Source organism: Protopterus annectens, chromosome 1.part2 (genome assembly GCF_019279795.1).
Source record: "Protopterus annectens isolate FY-2018-M chromosome 1.part2, PAN1.0, whole genome shotgun sequence".
Classification (NCBI taxonomy): Eukaryota; Metazoa; Chordata; order Ceratodontiformes; family Protopteridae; genus Protopterus; species Protopterus annectens.
The window spans coordinates 490,700,026-490,717,921 of record NC_056727.1 but is presented as its reverse complement, the minus strand read 5'-3'; the positions used below and the strand labels follow the sequence as shown (position 1 = coordinate 490,717,921).

The 17,896-nt window shown below is 37.5% G+C and overlaps 1 long non-coding RNA gene across 2 annotated transcripts in view; it reads right to left on the bottom strand.

Annotated features, from left to right (window-relative positions):
• Window positions 1–17,896, bottom strand: part of LOC122789745 — a 2,129,853-nt gene that overhangs the window by 1,688,824 nt on the left and 423,133 nt on the right. The window lies entirely within an intron of this gene.

Sequence of the window (17,896 nt, the reverse complement as noted above, 5' to 3'; positions counted from 1 at the left end):
ACCATTCATGTCATCTTTGCAAAAGATACAGCTTTATATTCTACAATTTGTCTAATGTAAAATAGGCACTAGGATTCCTAGCAGCCATGGTTTCATAAAGCAAGTCTGCCAGCTAGAATGCTTTAGTCTTAACATTTATGGAATCCTCGGAAAAGGATAGTTTTTTATTTATGATAACGCCTAAACCTTTTATAAGTTTAGTGACCTGTATAGCAATGCTAATCATTATACAATCAGATATGATCCAAAGTGCATTACATTCCACTTATTAATGCTTATTGTTAGCCCTAGATATTTTAGCCACCAGGTTACATTGTCCATCTTCACTAAATGCAATAATGCTCCATATGTTGCGGTTATGTATGTACTGAGATTCAGTGTGAGCTAGTTATTGGAAAAGTAGGAAAAAACATATTGAACAATTTAGGATCAAGCAGCAGAACACTAATGCAACTAAAAAAAATTCAATAAAAACTAAAAAAATAGTGTTTATATAACTGGGTAGAACTACTACTCTAATAATTTACATATTTATAAAGTTATATCATATCATCATTTGCAAATTATAATTGTTCCTCATATTTATGTTTAACCTTAGATATGGCAATTTTCAAGATATTTGCTATTTTTCCTAGGCAAAGTATTAAAATTTCTCTATATTCTGCATTTTATTTTATTGACATTTGATTACAGGGAAACTGTAACTGGATTGGTGCCAATTTTCAACAGAGGCATGGGGGAAAAGCTCCAAAGTATTACAAAACATTTTCAGAACAGCAATTTTAAAACCTTTAAAAATAATACAAAACATCAACTAAACATAATATGACACAATTAGTTAAAATAGATACAAATTATATGACAATGATTTAATATTTAAAGAAAATTTAAACAGTTTAAAGAAATTAAAGGTCAGTCAGTATAATGCAAACATGAATTGTAATATGTAGTGAGAGAGAACAAAAACAGGGTTATGACATATTTAGAGAGAGAGAGAGAGTCGGGAGAGAAGTTGATTGAAGTTTGGAAGTGAGTAAAGAAGGGGGAGTAAGGAGGTGTAAGGTAGGGTGAGCAAGAACAGAGACAGCTTTTGTTTAGAAGTTCTTTCAGAGTGGTTTTAAAGGACTGGAGGGAGGTTATTGACCTGATGGATATAGGTAAGGAGTTCCAGGCCTTAGCAACATAGTATGAGTACAGAACATGCCCAGCAGATTTGATAGGTTTTGCAGGCAGAGAGCAGTTTTTGATCACTGTATCATAACGACTGAGTGGAAACATAGTTGTGTAGAATGGTATTTAGTGCTGGACAAGTAGATGTATGTTGAATAATTTTATAGGGGGTAAGAAGCTGTGCATATGTTAGCCAATGGTGTAATTCTAACTAATTTAGGCTTTGAGTACTATATAGTGGAGGGTTCTAAAACAGGTATTTGCTGCATTTATGGCTTTTTTTCCCTTTGTTCATCAACAATTTAAATATATTGATCTACCAGGGAGGTACTACCACCCTTTTGTGTGTGTGTGTGTGTGTGTGTGTGTGTGTGTGTGTGTGTGTGTGTGTGTGTGTGTGTGTGTGTGTGTGTGTGTGTGTGTGTGTGTGTGTGTGTGTGTGTGTGTGTGTGTGTGTGTGTGTGTGTGTGTGTCTGTGTGTAATTGTGAATTTTATAAACCTATAAACTATCTAGGCTGTTCTAAGTGTACATGTTACTTTGTTAATAGTATTTAATCTTATCATTTAGTTCTACAAAGTTAATTTTCCATAATTGTGTGCATCACTTTTAAATAGAGACACATTAATATTGGGGATAACAAAATCTGACTTCATAAATGGGTTAAAAGCCTTTTTTAGAGTAGTATGCCTTCTCATGGAAAAGGGAATGAGGTCAGTAAAATTATTCGATAACAACAGCTCCATGTTTTCAGCCTCACAAAAATTTAACTGGTGAAATTTAACCATGTTATGTTGGAATAAAGTCACTCTGCAATAATTCTGGCAGATTTCCTACACATGACAATATGTTTCTCAGAACAATGCACTTGATATTTTACATTTTGTCTATCATTTTTATAACATAGTGTTTCCCTGTTAGCAAGATAATATTATACAACGACCCCCCCATTAATATTCAAAAACGTGCATGCTGATTGGTCAGCATGCACGTTGTAAATCAGAGTTATAGTAATGGAAAAAGGTCCGGTCGCCCGGACTTTTTCCATTACTATAACTCTGTTTACAGCAACAGAGAATGCAAGATCTCCATTGCTTCACACTGTCTCGCTATGTTAAACTCCTTTAACATAACGAGACAGCTTTAAAAAAAAGCAACGGAGATTCTCTGTTACTTTTTTTAAAGCTGTCTCGCTATGTTAAACTCCTTTAACATAGCGAGACAGTTTGTAAAAAGCAACAGAGTTCTTGCTTTCTTCGTTGCTTTTTTCAAAACTCTCTCGCTATGTTAAATGGGTTTAACATAGCAAGACAGCTTTAAAAAAAGAAACAGAGATTCTCCGTTGCTTTTTTTAAAGCTGTTTCGCTATGTTAAACTCCTTTAACATAGTGAAACAGTTTGTAAAAAGCAACGGAGATCTTGCTTTCTCCATTGCTTTTACCCACAGCTCTGATGTACTGCGTAGGCATATGCATGTGCAGTACATCAGAACTGCCACAGAATACTAGACAGCTGCGGAAGGGCAGCAAGGAGGCATTATACAATGCCATTATTTAAGAAAAGTAATTTTTTTCTTAAATAATGTCATTGTATAATAGCAATAACCCACTTCTGGGTGTGGGTAATGCTGGATTTACCCACGGTTGGCTTTGTTTGTCCAGTCGGGCTTCGCCCTCGTGACTAAACCATACCAACCATGGGTAAATCCAGCATTACCCACACCCAGGCATGGGTTATTGCTATAATATTCTATTATTGATAATTCAGAGGCATGGTTTGAAGTGGTAGTTTTGTTATAAACCTGTGGGTGAAAATGAGTATGCCTCCATCAGTAGTATAAAACACATTCACATTTATTGTAATCTGGTAAATATAACTGTAAAAGCTACTATGCCTCTTTTATTACAACAATTTTATATGGGTTCAAGTCAACCACAGTTTGAAATACTTTTGTTTTGTTTTTTTTTTTTTTTGCATTGCACACTAGATTGTAAGATCTTGCTCTAGTGAAATTTGTGCATATTTTTATAGCATTGCACCATTAAAAAGATGTCTTTATAGGGAGTAGCGTTTTGGGTATAAATGCTCCTCCCTTATAGCTCATACGAACATTATATAAGACAAAAAAATAAACCCTACAGATGTGTTTCTCCAATATGTCAATACAATTATATCTTTCCACAAATAGACTCTGAGCTACCAGTTATTATAGCATCTCATTTTAGTGTACTGGTAATCACTCAGCTTACAAGATGGAGGACCTCACTATGTATATAACAAAGTTATACGTAGCTCCTCTATGTCTTATGTGACCTTCTACATGTGCTTTAGAAAAGCTATGTTCAAATTGTTAACCCTACCATGTTTTAAATTAAAGGACCTTCTCCCTGTTTAGGAGATAACAGACATCAGATCATTTCAATCCTACTTAAGCTAGACACAGTCATTCTCTCTCTCCACACTAGCTAAAGATATAATACTTTGTTTTTTAACACTGGGTTACCCAAAACTGAAATACCTTAGCAGTTTTATATTACTTGACTTATAAGTAAGCCTAAGTCTTAATTAGAAGTGCAACCTAGTTGTTGAATGCTTCTACCCAGAGCATTCTTTATACTCTTCTCTGTTTTGCCCTAGTCATATGACCAGTGTCGAGTACATCTTTAGACTGATTGCATTTAGGGGTACTTTCCTTGTTGCCCTATGAAGCACAAGCACTCAGTGACTGCATACTAGTGAGTACATACACTGCTATCAGGGTGGTAACTAGATTTTCAGACAATATAATATCTTATCCTACATTTTCAGGTAAGGAAATTGAATTTGCTTGAGAAATATCACTTTCTCTGTTCACAATAGCTTGATGATTCACAGATTTGCTAATTAGTGAGGTATTATTCACATTTAAGGTTGCCATAAGTGTGTCATTGTCAGTGTCATTACTTTTTAGTTATTTATTGGCATTTTTAAATATATCTTTATTAAAAGCAACCAAGATTCCAGTGAAGCTGCTCAAGTAGAAATATTCTTCAATGCTTTTATCACATATGCCCTTCAGTCATTCTCAAAAAGAAGTTTGAGATAAAGACTCAGTCATAATGGGATACTAATTCCTTCCCTCAAATTAATGACCTGAGTTTCCAGTCCTCCTGGTATGTGCATTTACTGTAAAGGGACATACAAATACATCTCCCTACTCTAAATATTACAGTTTGCACATAAAATGTGTAACCCTTTCCTAAAGGAGTTGTGAAACTCATAATCTCTCAACTGTACAGATTTTCGCAGAATGTCCAGATTTTTGCCTCATATTTTTGGTGTGTTCCTCCTAAAATCTGTACCTTTCTGGCAAATAGCTGAGGATTGAAGTCTTTAAATAATGACAAACATTTGAGTTTAAAACTCCACATCCTTCAGAAAAGTCATGCTGATACAAAACTTAGTATTCTATCAACTTTCTAAGTTTGTAAGAGCAATATTTAAAATCTGTCCCTATTTGTCCCCCCATCATTTTAGGCTTTGTCCAGATTATTTGTTCTAAGAGGTTGAAAAGTATTCAGACATGAGCTAGCAGGTCCATCATGAAAAATAACAGTTATAAGGACATACATACATACACACACACACACACACACACACACACACACACACACACACATATATATATATATATATATATATGTGTGTGTGTGTGTGTGTGTCTGTCTGTGTGTGTGTGTGTGTGTGTGTGTGTGTGTGTGTGTGTGTGTGTGTGTGTGTGTGTGTGTGTGTGTGAGTGTGTGTGCACATACATGCATACATATTAATATTTTAGGCACAGAATTATTCCTTATTATCCTGACAGTATACCAAAGCAGTTATTCCCCACAAAAAATGTCAAAGCTGTCCTTATAAAATATTTATATTTGTATTTAATGTAATTTAGTAGTCTACTGTCAATGTAGTTACTCTCTAAAAGAACCAACCAGTACATTTTCCATTCCTATATCTTCTTCTTTCGGCTTTTCCCGGTTAGGGGTTGCCACAGCAGATCACCTGTCCACTCATGATTGGCAGTGGAGTTTTACAGTGTCGACTTGCCAGCCCAGCACCCAACCTTCCACAGAAGGCACACACACACACACACACACACACACACACACACACACACACACACACACACACACACACACACGCACTCACTCCTAGGACCAATTTAGAGTGTCCAATCCACCTACAGCATGTCTTTGGGATGTGGGAGGAAACCGGAGCACCAGGAGGAAATCCACGTGACCACAGGGAGGACATGCAGACTCCGCACAGAAGGCACCCCAGCCAAGGATCGAACTGGAAAACCTCTTGCAGTGAGGTGGCAACGCTAACTGCTGCACCACTGCGGCCGCCCATATTTTTCATTCCTATATAATCTCTTGATTTAATTTCTCAAAATGTTTTGGGTTTATAATATCATGAATAGAATGGACCCCATTCTTAAACCAGGGTATAATTAAAGTTCATGAAACTGGCATTGTTTCAATCTTTGATGTTAGCTAAAAGTGCTCTTTTAAGCACTTGGAATGTGCCCAGAATTTACTCCTTCTGCAATTGTATGGTAGCATATCTAAACACAACTGCAGAGTCCTTTTTATAAGACCCATTGCTCCTACTACTATTGAAACTGTTTAGTATCTTCTTCCCACATTGTTCTTGTTTCTGCCTGCAAACCCTGATATTTTATGACTTTGTTTCTCTCTGTACATGATATACCTGTAATCACTGGGTAAAGCAACTTAAAGGATCAATGCTACTTTTTTTCTTCGTTTCATGGACTACTATCTCTGATTTTCCTCTATTTTTTAACTGTTGGCGATGGGTGGTCCTATGTGAGATATATTAAATCATTCTCTACAATGCTTTATGGTTCATGTTTCTAATTCCTTTCAGTTACTTCGATACTGTAGTGCTTAAACAATCCCCAGTGCATCAGTCTTGTCATATTATTGCACCTTTCGGTATACAGGCTATATGCCATGAGTGCATCAAACCCAGCAACAAGGTGTGTGACTCTTTTTTACAGAACCTACATTTGTCTGTTTCTCCCATATGTTCAATGGACTTTGTAAACCAATTTGTACATAGTCCACTGTCTTGGGCTGGCTTTATTAACCTTTCACCTTTTGGTTTTAACTTACGTCTCCTTAACCATTCCTGATTCAAATCTTGATCAACATGCGGTTGTTCTATGAAATCTCTATATTTGCCACTATTTTTATAGCTTTTCCAGATTTCTTTCTCTCTCATCTGATCTTTCTCCTTATATTCTTTCTTTAGTTTTTGGCACATTCATTTGCTGTCTGATTTTAATCTAATTTCAGTTCTCACTAAACTAAGCAGAGAGATCATCTTAGAATTCCTCTCTTCATGTTTTAAAACTTTTACTGTGTTTGGATTTGATGAGGTCATCAGATAAGTATGCAGTCCCACCACTGCAGAGCTATACATGCAATCAATTTTGAGGAAGCTCATAACTCCTTCAGAGCTTGAAATATATAATATTGGCATACACTGATTTTTATATATAATTTCATAAGAGCAAAACATTTCTCTTGTTTTTCTGTCTAGCTGATCCAAAACTTTTTGAGGCCAGTCAGTTATGCCAAAACTGTAAGTTAGAAAAGGAAGAGCAAATTGGTTTATAGCTTGAACTTTATTCCTAGATGTTAAAGCTGTTTCCAGTGCTGGTTTTAGTGTTTTGAACTATTCTTACTGAGTTTGATATTCACATTTGTTCACATTCTATTGCCGATCCTTCATCAAATACAAAATATTTATACACTTCTTCCTGCTCATGTTCCTTTATATCACATTCCTGTCTCAGACTGAAATGTTCTTGGTACTGCAACTTTCCTGCTTTAAAATATTGCTTTTGCACATTTATCAAGACCAAATCTCATTCTTATATCCTCTGAAAAAGTTTTAACCACTTGCAGTTGTGCTTTCATCTCCTCATCCACAAAAAGTAGATTAGAAATCTTCAAGCAAGGATGTTTTTGGGATCTGAATTGTAACCAAGACTTAATCTGTTAAGAAAACAGCTTAATGGGTTAAGGGCAAAACAAAACAGCAGTGGTAACAAAGAATCACTCTGGAATATCCCCCTTTGAATATTTAACCTTAGAATAATAATTTACCTTTGTATTGGCTTAACTGTAAAGTGATTTGCCGCAGTTTCATTGTCACTGCAATGTATCTGAGCAATATACAATGTACCTTATTCATCTGTAAGTATTCCTTTATCCATAAATATGGAATGCTGTCAAATTCTTTTTTGTAATCTATCCATTCCATACTTAGATTCTTACCCTTTTACAATTTTCTGTGATGGCTTTATTTAGCAACAAATGATACTTTGCGCCATAATACTTTCATTTATTTCCCTTTTGTTCTATTGCCAAGATTGAATTTTCTTCTAAATTACTATAAGCTCAGTCTGCATCAGCTCAGGTATATAGTTTGTATACCACAGAAGGCAACTTATTGCTCTTTTAAAATGGCTTAGAGATTCATTCTTAAGGAGAAGTATATATTTTCCTGCTGTCAACTAGGGTGGTATCTCATTAGGATGAGCATATAAGTAATTCTTATTCAGGGTTAAATCTTTTTCTAAAGATGTTAATATTCTGCCAGAAGTTAGGTACTGCATCTGCAACTGGGATTTTCCAGTATGGAGTTTCAGTTTCTCTGGCCGTTATTTCAACCTATTTCATATAATGTACACTTGAATTCTTTGCTGTTTCTTTTAATTTTTTTTTTGTCCATTCAGCATATTTATGTTCCACAATTTATGCATGCATATTTCTCCAAAATGTCTAGTTCTTCTTTTTTTGTGGTTGTGTTTCGGTTCCTTTTGCTTTGTTGCCCAATTCTTTGCTCAATTATTTATAATACTTTACTTTTTTGGGTCATCAGTGAATTGCTTATTTTGTACTTTTCCTTTATATTTATCTGCATATCTTCTAAGTTTTTCTGCTTGTGCTGATATCTTTAGTTTATTATTTGAAATAGTGTATGATAGATTCTGGTCTGTTCTTGTACAGTACTTTGCTTTTACGTCTATCTTTCTAAGTATTCTTGTTGATCTACTGCTTATTCTTACTAATTGTGACACTTCTTGTCTTAGTTGCTCATAGATTTCTCTATTCGATGCTCCCACGATGGCATTTTATTTCTTCCCTTCCTTTCCCTTGTTGCTTTACATGTTTCTGGTAAGACTTTTTCTATTATTAACATAGCTGCACAATAATATATCCCATTTACTTCTATTATATACACAAAACTCCAAAACACAAACTCAAGAAAGAATGATAAACATCTGTAAACCCACACAGATGGAATCCGCTCAGGCAAGCCGACCAATAGTACACCAACACCATACACAAGTTGAATAAATCCAAGGGGCATTTAATATACTGTAACATAGTATTTAAGCACATAAAAAAAGCTTTTTGTTGAATTGAATAAATCAACTTCCTCAGAAAAATGCCTGCACAGGAAACAGGGGTTTAAATTCCCCTCCACCTAGTCACATGATTGCTAGACATGCATTGAAAGGTTGCCTGCGTAGTGGAACACTCGCAAGCTCCTCCCCAGCTTTACAAACTTTTAAAGTGATACATTCTTTATGTAACAATTTCATAGTGCCAGATAGCAACAACAAACCACTCAATGAAAATATCCTACTTTAAAAACATTTAAGCATCAACAAAATAAATAAGTAAATGAATAAAACAAAGCAAAGTGCCTAATTTACTTAACCCATTGCTTTGTGGACATAGCAAAATTTATCACAAATTAAAAACTAAAAAATCAAATGACACATTAAAAATTGGTAAACCCATAAAAGTTATGTGTTTAAACAATATTATATAGTCCTAACGTTTTAATGTGAAAAACTCTACTGTAAAAATAATAAATATTTGTAATTAATATAATAAATTAAATTAATTTATGAGAAACTTTAATAAAGCAAAATCATCCTCTCACATCTGGAACATTGTGAATTAATTTGGCAACTAAGACTAGATGCTTGTCACTACCCAGGCATCAATGAATTGAGTTCCATCATGTGTATTTTGAGACTGAAAAGTTTGAGTAGATAAATAATAATAATTTTCTAACACACAGTTTCTTTTGCACAATGTTGTGAGAGGATGATTTTGCTTTATTAAAGTTTCTCATAAATTAATTTAATTTATTATATTAATTACAAATATTTCTTATTTTTTACAGTAGAGTTTTTCACATTAAAACATTAGGACTATGTAATATTGTTTAAACATATACGTACACATGACATTTATGGGTTTACCAATTTTTAATGTGTCATTTGATTTTTTTAGTTTTTAATTTGTGATAAATTTTGCTATGTCCACAAAGCAATGGGTTAAGTAAATTAGGCACATCGCTTTGTTTTATTCATTTACTTATTAATTTTGTTGATGCTTAAATGTTTTTAAAGTAGGATATATTCATTGAGTGGTTTGCTGTTGCTATCTGGCACTATGAAATTGTAACATAAAGAATGTATCACTTTAAAAGTTTGTAAAGCTGGGTAGGGGCTTGCGAGTGTTCCACTATGCAGGCAACCTTTCAATGCATGTCTAGCAATCATGTGACTAGGTGGAGGGGAATTTAAACCCCTGTTTCCTGTGCAGGCTTTTTTCTGAGGAAGATGATTTATTCAATTCAACGAAAAGCTTTTTTAAGTTCTTAAATTCTGTATTACAGTATATTAAATGCACCTTGGATTTATTCAACTTGTGTATGGTGTTGGTGTACTACTGGTCAGCTTGCCTGAACGGATTCCGTGTGTGTGAGTTTACAGAAGTTTATACTTCTATTATATCATATGAATTTATATTAATAGTCCTGATTGCTGTGTTCATCTGTTTTATCAGACTTCTAACATTTTGGGTCTTATTTACTTTATTGTAATCTATTTCTTTCATTGATCTTAATATGTTTATCTATCTGTATTAAGTCAAGCATCTCTTCCCTTAGATCATTTTCTTCCAAACTGAGAGCACATTCAGTGCTCTCTGTTTACTGAGGGCATTCTACAGAAAGTTCTAGAACATCTTCCTGTGGCATATCCTCTTCAGCTGCATTCTGCATCACTGCCTGCTCCTTCATATGGGAAGTCATTGGCCCATCGCTCTACAACATTGATTGTGTCAGAGTTGCCACTGTTTCCTGCTCTTTTTCTTACTGTGCAATGCCAGCTGAACTTTTGCACTGGAATCCTACTGAAGGCTTCAGAGCATCATCATGTGGCAAGTCTTCAGATGCTTCCAGTTCCACTGTTTCTTCTTAGTTTGGGGAATCATTGTTCCATCATGCTGAGTTGCCTGAGTTGTATTTTCTACACTAAATCCTTCATTTTTCAAGTAATCCATAACTGCAGTTTCTATTTCTTTAACATTTCCATTACTAATCCTCTTTTCTACTTTCCCCTTTGTTTTCTTATTTTTGTTTTGTGAAATTTTATATATCTGGGTGCATTTTAGTTTCTCAGTTGTGTAAACATTTCCTCTCATTAAAATCCCTGTTTCTTTCCCATGTCTATATTTCTTTTTCAGATGTTTTCTGCTCTACCTGTTTCCCCTTAATTTTTTGACTCATTGTTTCATCATGCTGTAACATTACCTGTGTTGGACTTTCTGCACTAAATCCTTCACTTCACAGGTATTATATAGGATCACAGGAGGTTACTAGACTAATGGCCTCAGAGCCTTTACAAGCCTAGCCAAGTTTAACCTATGTTCTCAAGGGCATCTGGTTCAAGCAGACACTAAAATCAGCACCTATTGCCCCTGTCCAAGAGGGACACAGGTAGAACCCTGGGGTGAATTTCTGGTTACCCATCCAATCATTCAAATTATGCTTAAATAGGGCCAATGACGGGCTTTGTTTAACATGAATAGGAAGCTTGTTCCAAAAGTGGGGCAACCTCTGTGAGACAAATCTATCTCTCCAGCAAGTTCTGTTGATGTCACATACCAGGTTAAGGTCCTTTGAGCAAGTGGCCCATGTGCCACTTGATTTGCGAATGTGCACAATTTCCATTAAAGCTGAGTCAGAGATTGCTCTATATGCAAAGCACAGGTCGCATCTGAGCAGTCTGTATGACACAGAGTAAAGTGACAATGATTTCAGTCAGTCCACATAAGACAGATCTTGAAGACCCTGCATTTTCTTTGTAAGGAACCTTTGTGGTTTCTCCAACTGCTGCAGGTATTTGGAAAGGAACATAATGAAGGGAGCATTGTACTCTATTATTGGCCTGATGAGAGAAAAGAACAGGAGGGGTTATAACCTCTTTTTTTCTGGAGATAATGCCCTTACTTATGACTTGAGCAACATAAAATGTCCTTCTTGCCACTGTGGGGACATGGTGATCAAAGTTAAGTTTGCTATCAAACTGTATGCCCAGATCTCTCACCACTGACTGTGTGCTTAGGATATTGCTATTGAACTGTAGTAGTTTGCAGGAACATCACCTTTGCTAAAGTGGATGATAATGCATTTTTTGCATTAAGTTTAAGACCATGACTTTGACACTAGTCATTAGTCTGCGTAAGACCTTCTTGCAGGATGTTGGCATTGCTAGGGGTTTCAATGATCTCTCCCAGTTTGCAGTCATTAGCAAACTTTGTCAGCCACAGTTCTATAGTTTTAGAATGTATTTTGGAGAAGTAGATTTTGAACAGTAGTGGTCCTAGAACCAATCCCTGTGGAACACCACCGGTTACAGGTCTGCTGGAGGAGCTGGAGTCTCCTATTTTGACCATATGAGTTCTATCAGTGAGCCAGTTTGCAACCCACCTGACAATATATGGGTTAATACCCAGCTGGGTGACTGTATGAATGATGCTTGAATGGAGGATCGTGTCAAAGGTCTTGGCTAAGTCTAGGTAGGCTGTATGTACAGATTTTCCCTCATCTAGGGCTTTGGTGACTGTCTCAAAGATGCCCACCAAGTTTAACAGGCATGATCTTCCCTTGACAAAGCCAAACTAGGTGGGGTAGAATGTTTGGATATTTCCTATTTTTTTGTTAATAAGGCCCATGGTGATTTGTTGCATGGCCTTGCAGATAAGGCCTGTCAAGTTAATGGGTCTATAATTCATACGGTCCGGGGATGCACGCCCTTTGTGCAAATGGTTGATGGTAGCTGTTTTCTATTCTGCTGGGACAAAGCCACTGCTTAGGCTGTGATTAAAAAGTGTGCCGAATGCTGATGCTAATTCCTGTTTTAACTCATGTAGAACACAATCAGGGATTTTGTCTGGTCCCCATAGAAGCTTAGTTTTTGGACTTGGAGAGGCCTGCTCCTCGGCGATACTAGGTGGGGGACAGGTGTTAGGCTACATGTGGAGGGGACATGGATGGGACGTTTTCATCGAACCTGTCAGCCAGCAGGTTTTCTATATCCACAGGTTCTGTATCTGTAGTACCATTAACTATGAGTTCAGCCCAAATCTGGGCCTTACCTTTAAGGTTATGAATGTAACCAAAGAATGCCTTGTGGTTATCCTTAGTTAAGAAAGCTAATTTGGATTCATAGTTAGCTTTGGAGGACTTTACTAACAATCGTATTTGCTTGCTTAAGTTGAGGAGAAAGTGTTTCCAGTTTTGAAACCATTCCTTCCTACTCTTAGACAGCAATTTCTTTCTCCTATTGTATGGCCTATTAATGGCAATTGTCCACCAGGCAGGTTTGTTTTTCCTTGAAGATCTTGCTTTGATTCTATCTGGTACTGCAGAGTCAATACAATTGTACAGGTGCTGGTATAAAGCATTGGTATATAATTCAGCATAGGTGTCTGTTCCATCAGTGGGGGGAAGGGCTATTAAGCTATTTATGCTGTCATGTAAGAGGTTGTAATCGGCCTTGGAGAAATGTTTTAGTCTAGTTGTTGCTAAGGGGGGAGGGTCTTGTGTTATAGTAACTTCTAGCGAGACTGTTGTTTGGTCAGATCTCACCAGAGATGGCCACACACACTGGGTGTGGTGCAGTAGTCCTTCTGTTGGTGAGCACCGGATCCAGGATGTTTGAGCCCCTTGCAGGTGTGTCAACCAGCTGGTCCAGGACATTGGAATTAACAAAGTCCAGAAACTTTTGGGCAAGTGAACTAGAACAAGTATAATTTACCCAGTCAATGGATGGGTAATTAAAGTCACCCAAAACCAGGGCATTTGGTTGCATCTTGATTGACTCAAATAGATCCAAGTAGGCTGAGTGGTTGTCCTGATTCATGGAGAAGGTCCTATATGGGTAATGACCTGAAGAGGGGTCTTATCTTCAGTCAACTGCACCTGAAGTAATTCATGGGAACCATGCTGTTTAACCAATCTCCAGGTGCATTTATCTTTAATGAATATTGATACACCACCTCCTTTAGTTCTCATGCCTTCAGTTTGTGGTCTGAACATGTGGAAGGAAATGTAACCTGGTTTAGCTGGGATGCTCTCTGCAGCCTTACACCAGGTTTCAGTGACTACACAAATGTCAGCACCTTCCAATGTGAGGACTGCTTCCACTTAATGCAGTTTCTGGTGACTCCTAGCATTTAGCAGCATAACCTTGAGGTTGTATTTAGAGGATATTTTTATGCTGAGAATTTTGATCTTTTGACATTGCCTAAAAAAGGCACTATGGGGGTGACAAGAGCCTTAGCCAGTAATTGAAATACCAGGGGTGACAGATGAAGACCATCTCTGGCAAAGCACTGAGATCTGTCGACCATGTCATCCCAGGCTGACAGATACTGGATCCACTTTGAATGATACCAGTAACTAAGCCAATTGTTGAAGTCAATCATTTTTTGTTTGTATTGAAGTATCATCCTAGGCGAAGGTAAAATGCTGCTTAAGGCTAGGGATATACCTTCCTGAGACACATAATCAGAGAGCTCAGTCATGTCTCTCATCATATAGTCCAGTGAGGTACATCTCAAGTCATTCACACCAACATCTACTATGATGGAGTCATAACAGTGTCTGTTGTTGAGAGACTTGAGTGCATGTGTGATGTGGCAGATCCTGGCACCTGACAGACAGCTGAAGGTGACTTTTCCCTTATCCATACTGATGAGAGGGTCATCTGTGTGTCTCACAATTGAGTCACCTATGACTACAATGTTTGTTTTTGTGTTATGCCTTAGGAGCTTGACTGGAGAGACACTGCTGCATGATATATTATGTGTACTATGTTCTGCAGAGGTTGTATTATGTGAATTGTGCTTGTGTTTGTGTTTGGGAGGCCTCTGATGTTTAGGTAAGCATCTGATAAGGTGCAAAAGGTGAGGTGTGCATGCTGACAACCTGCTTAGTATCACATGAACTGATGCAGTGAGAGAGCCTGGATTCTAGGCTCCTGATATAGATGCAGCTCTCACATAATGAATTTATGTGGACTAAAAGAAGTGGGTTGTCAGTGTACATGAGGCAATTACTACATTGCCTCAGGATGCCCATGTTGACCAGGATGGCTGAAGAAACTGTGGGAAATTGTCTGTCCATAATACTAGGTAAGTTGATGTGGTCAGAAAACAGGGAGAGGACAGGAAGGACCAGGTAAAGTAGAGGACAGGAGAAGTGGACAAAAAATATGAAGGGCTAGTGGGTAGGATCTGTGTTGGTACCTCAAGAGCTTCATTGAATGTATCACCTGTCAGTGAGGGACAATCACTAGAACTCACCAATGGAGCACCAGCAGAGTACTATGGGAAAATTTGCAGGCATAAATGTTTGCGTTTATAACTGCCAGTGGTGCCCACTGCTGCTCAGCAGTGCATGATGTGAAAACAAGTGCAAACTCATGCAAATGCATTGCTTATGTGGAAAATGAAAGGAAACTGATGTAAGCAAATTAACCAATAAAAAAGTTCAAAACTGAGCCCTGTTCCAACAACCTTCAATCAAATGAGTTCTAACTGCACATTTCTGCCACTAGGCTGCAGGGGAACCCTCCCCAACAAAAGATGGCCTGGTTTAGTGCTCAAGTTATACAAACAGAACTATATTCAGCAGGTCTGAATCTAGTCTATGCTACAGCATACAAAGTACAACAATTTCAGAAAAACAAACAGTCCAAATAAGCCGTGATATTGTAAAAATGCAGTTCAAAAGTGCATTATACACTGAAACATTCTACTTAAGTTTTGCAGAGATCAGCAGATGGCTTGTATTGATCAGATAAATACAGGAGAGCAGTAGCTGGTCCCAAAACTCTGTGCAGCTTTGCTAAAACAAGGGCAAACATGGTGTTTATGTAGCAAGTGACAGCAAACTGATTTAAACAAATTAACAAATAAAAAAGCTTAAAATAGAGCCCTGTTCCAACAAACTTCAATCAGATAAGTTCTAACTGCACACTCCTGTCACTAGGATGCAGGGGAACCCATTCCAACAAAAGATGGCCTGGTTTAGTGCTCAGGTTATACAAACAGACCTGGATTCAGCAGGCCTGAATCTAGTTTATGCTACAGCAAAGTGCAACAATTTCAGAAAAAAAAAAAAACAGTTCAAATAAGCAGGCACAATAAGCATTCGGCCATCAACTCCCAACTCAGAAGGGCAGAGTGTAGACCACAAACCTTCTTAAAGTCCTTAAACCAGAACTAAGATACAGACAGACTAACCCTTCAATCAGCAATTCCCAGCTTAGAAGGATGTAGGCTACCTCTCCTGTCACAATAGTGTAGACTACAAAACCTCTTAATGTAAAACAACTGGTCTGAAGTCCAAGTGCTTAAACCCAAACTAAGAGGCTTAGAATAACAGTTACAATTTTAATCAAGCTACTAACAAGCAGTAATAAATGCAGCAGAATAAATGCAGAATAAATGCAATTGAACACTTTTAAGAACAAACAGCAAAAGCAAAATAAAGTAATAAAGTAGGAAGAAACACAAATACAGTAAAAGAAGCTGAATAAGGTGCAATTTTTTTAAGTTAAGTGGGAAGGGAGGAAACAGACGATAACTCAAGGTTAACAAACTAAAGTGGTGAGCCTTTCCAAATGATCTCTCTGTACTCAGTAGCTGATGAGATGGGACTGGCAGGATGCCCAAAATCAGATTTATAGTAGGGGCAGGCAACTCAAAAGCCACCAAGTTTAAGAATACAACAGTTGGGTGGGTAGGTGGAAAAAGAAAATGCAGTTAGAGATCAGCAATATTCAGACATAGTGCAGCAAGCAAGCCAAACAAGCACTCTAATTTCTACCTAAATGAGGAATGCTATTCTCAGTTCCTCCCACTAATTAGCTGATATTATTCGCTGTTTGCAAATGAATTCTTTGCTAACTTTTCTAACTGTCCCTAGCCAAGATCTCTTAAAACTCCAACAGAACAGAAAACATAAAACAAAAAAGATACAAAATAGAAGTAATCAAACCATAAAAGCTTCAATTCAAAATAAAATGTAGACAGAGATCAGCAATATTCTGGCAGAGTACAGAAAGCAAGCCAATTTACTCATGCTATTTTACTTATAAGGTTTCCAATAATATAACTTTATTTTCTATTTCAACTTATACCTTACTAATCCTCTGTTCTTTGTTCCCCTTTCTGTTATTATTTTTGTACTGTGAAATTTTCCATATATGGGTGCTGTGGACTGTATTTATCTTTAAATATCTTGGGAGGTCTGTTATATCCTGGTAAATAAGGAGACCACACGGTTCTGGAGTTGTAAGGCCTTTCTTTAATAAGAACCTCCAGGTGCACACCCATGTTACATGTTCACATCTTCCCCATAGAACCAACAAGTGACCAGAGAATACAGAACCAACACTACATGTTGTTAATCCCCCACAGCGCCCCTACAGCACAATAACAACATTACCTGCCCTATACTACATTCCTCCCCTCTTAAGCTGTGACATACGTCTCCTTACATAAGAGAAACGAGGGAGCAAGTCAAAAAAACAATCCATCCAGTCACTTAATTTCTAAATAACCGGCTAGTTATTAAACAGTTACCATGCAATCAAGTTATGTTGTCCTTCTAACCTATACATGCACTTTTAACACTGATAGTCCTTCAAGTAACTAGGTTTAACCAGTGCACTTAAATGGTACCACACTAGGTGACTCCGGTGTCACAGTTACCACCTCTGGTACAGGTGTGTCCATCCCTGGAAAGGTTGGGTCCTCGGGAACCTCTCCTTCCGAGTCGTGGCGGTCTTCCTCGGGCCCCAGGATCGGAGATCCTCCAACTAATGGTATTTCCGGGGCTTGCAGTTCCATGAAGTCCTTCTTCTGTTCGCTCTGCAGAATCTGGTCCACATGTCTCCTCACCAAGAAACCGCCATTCAACCTTACCTGGTATGACAGTGGACCTGTGCTCTTGACAATGAACCCTGGAATCCATTTAGGTCCATAGCTGAAGTTTCGAGTCATCACTGCATCTCCCGCAAGGAAACTTCTCTCTCTCCGTCGTCGATCAGGATGTTCTTTTTGCCTCCACTGTGTCCTCTCCACCTTAGCTCGGATGTTTGGATGCACCAGATCCAATGTTGACCTTAATCTCCGTCCTTGCAACATCTCGGCAGGTGACAATCTGGTCGTAGACTGGGGTGTAATGCGGTAGTTGAATAACACCCTTGACACTTTTGCTGCCATACTTCCGTCTCCGGCCTTTGTCATCATTGCTTTAAAGGTCTGGACAGCCCTTTCAGC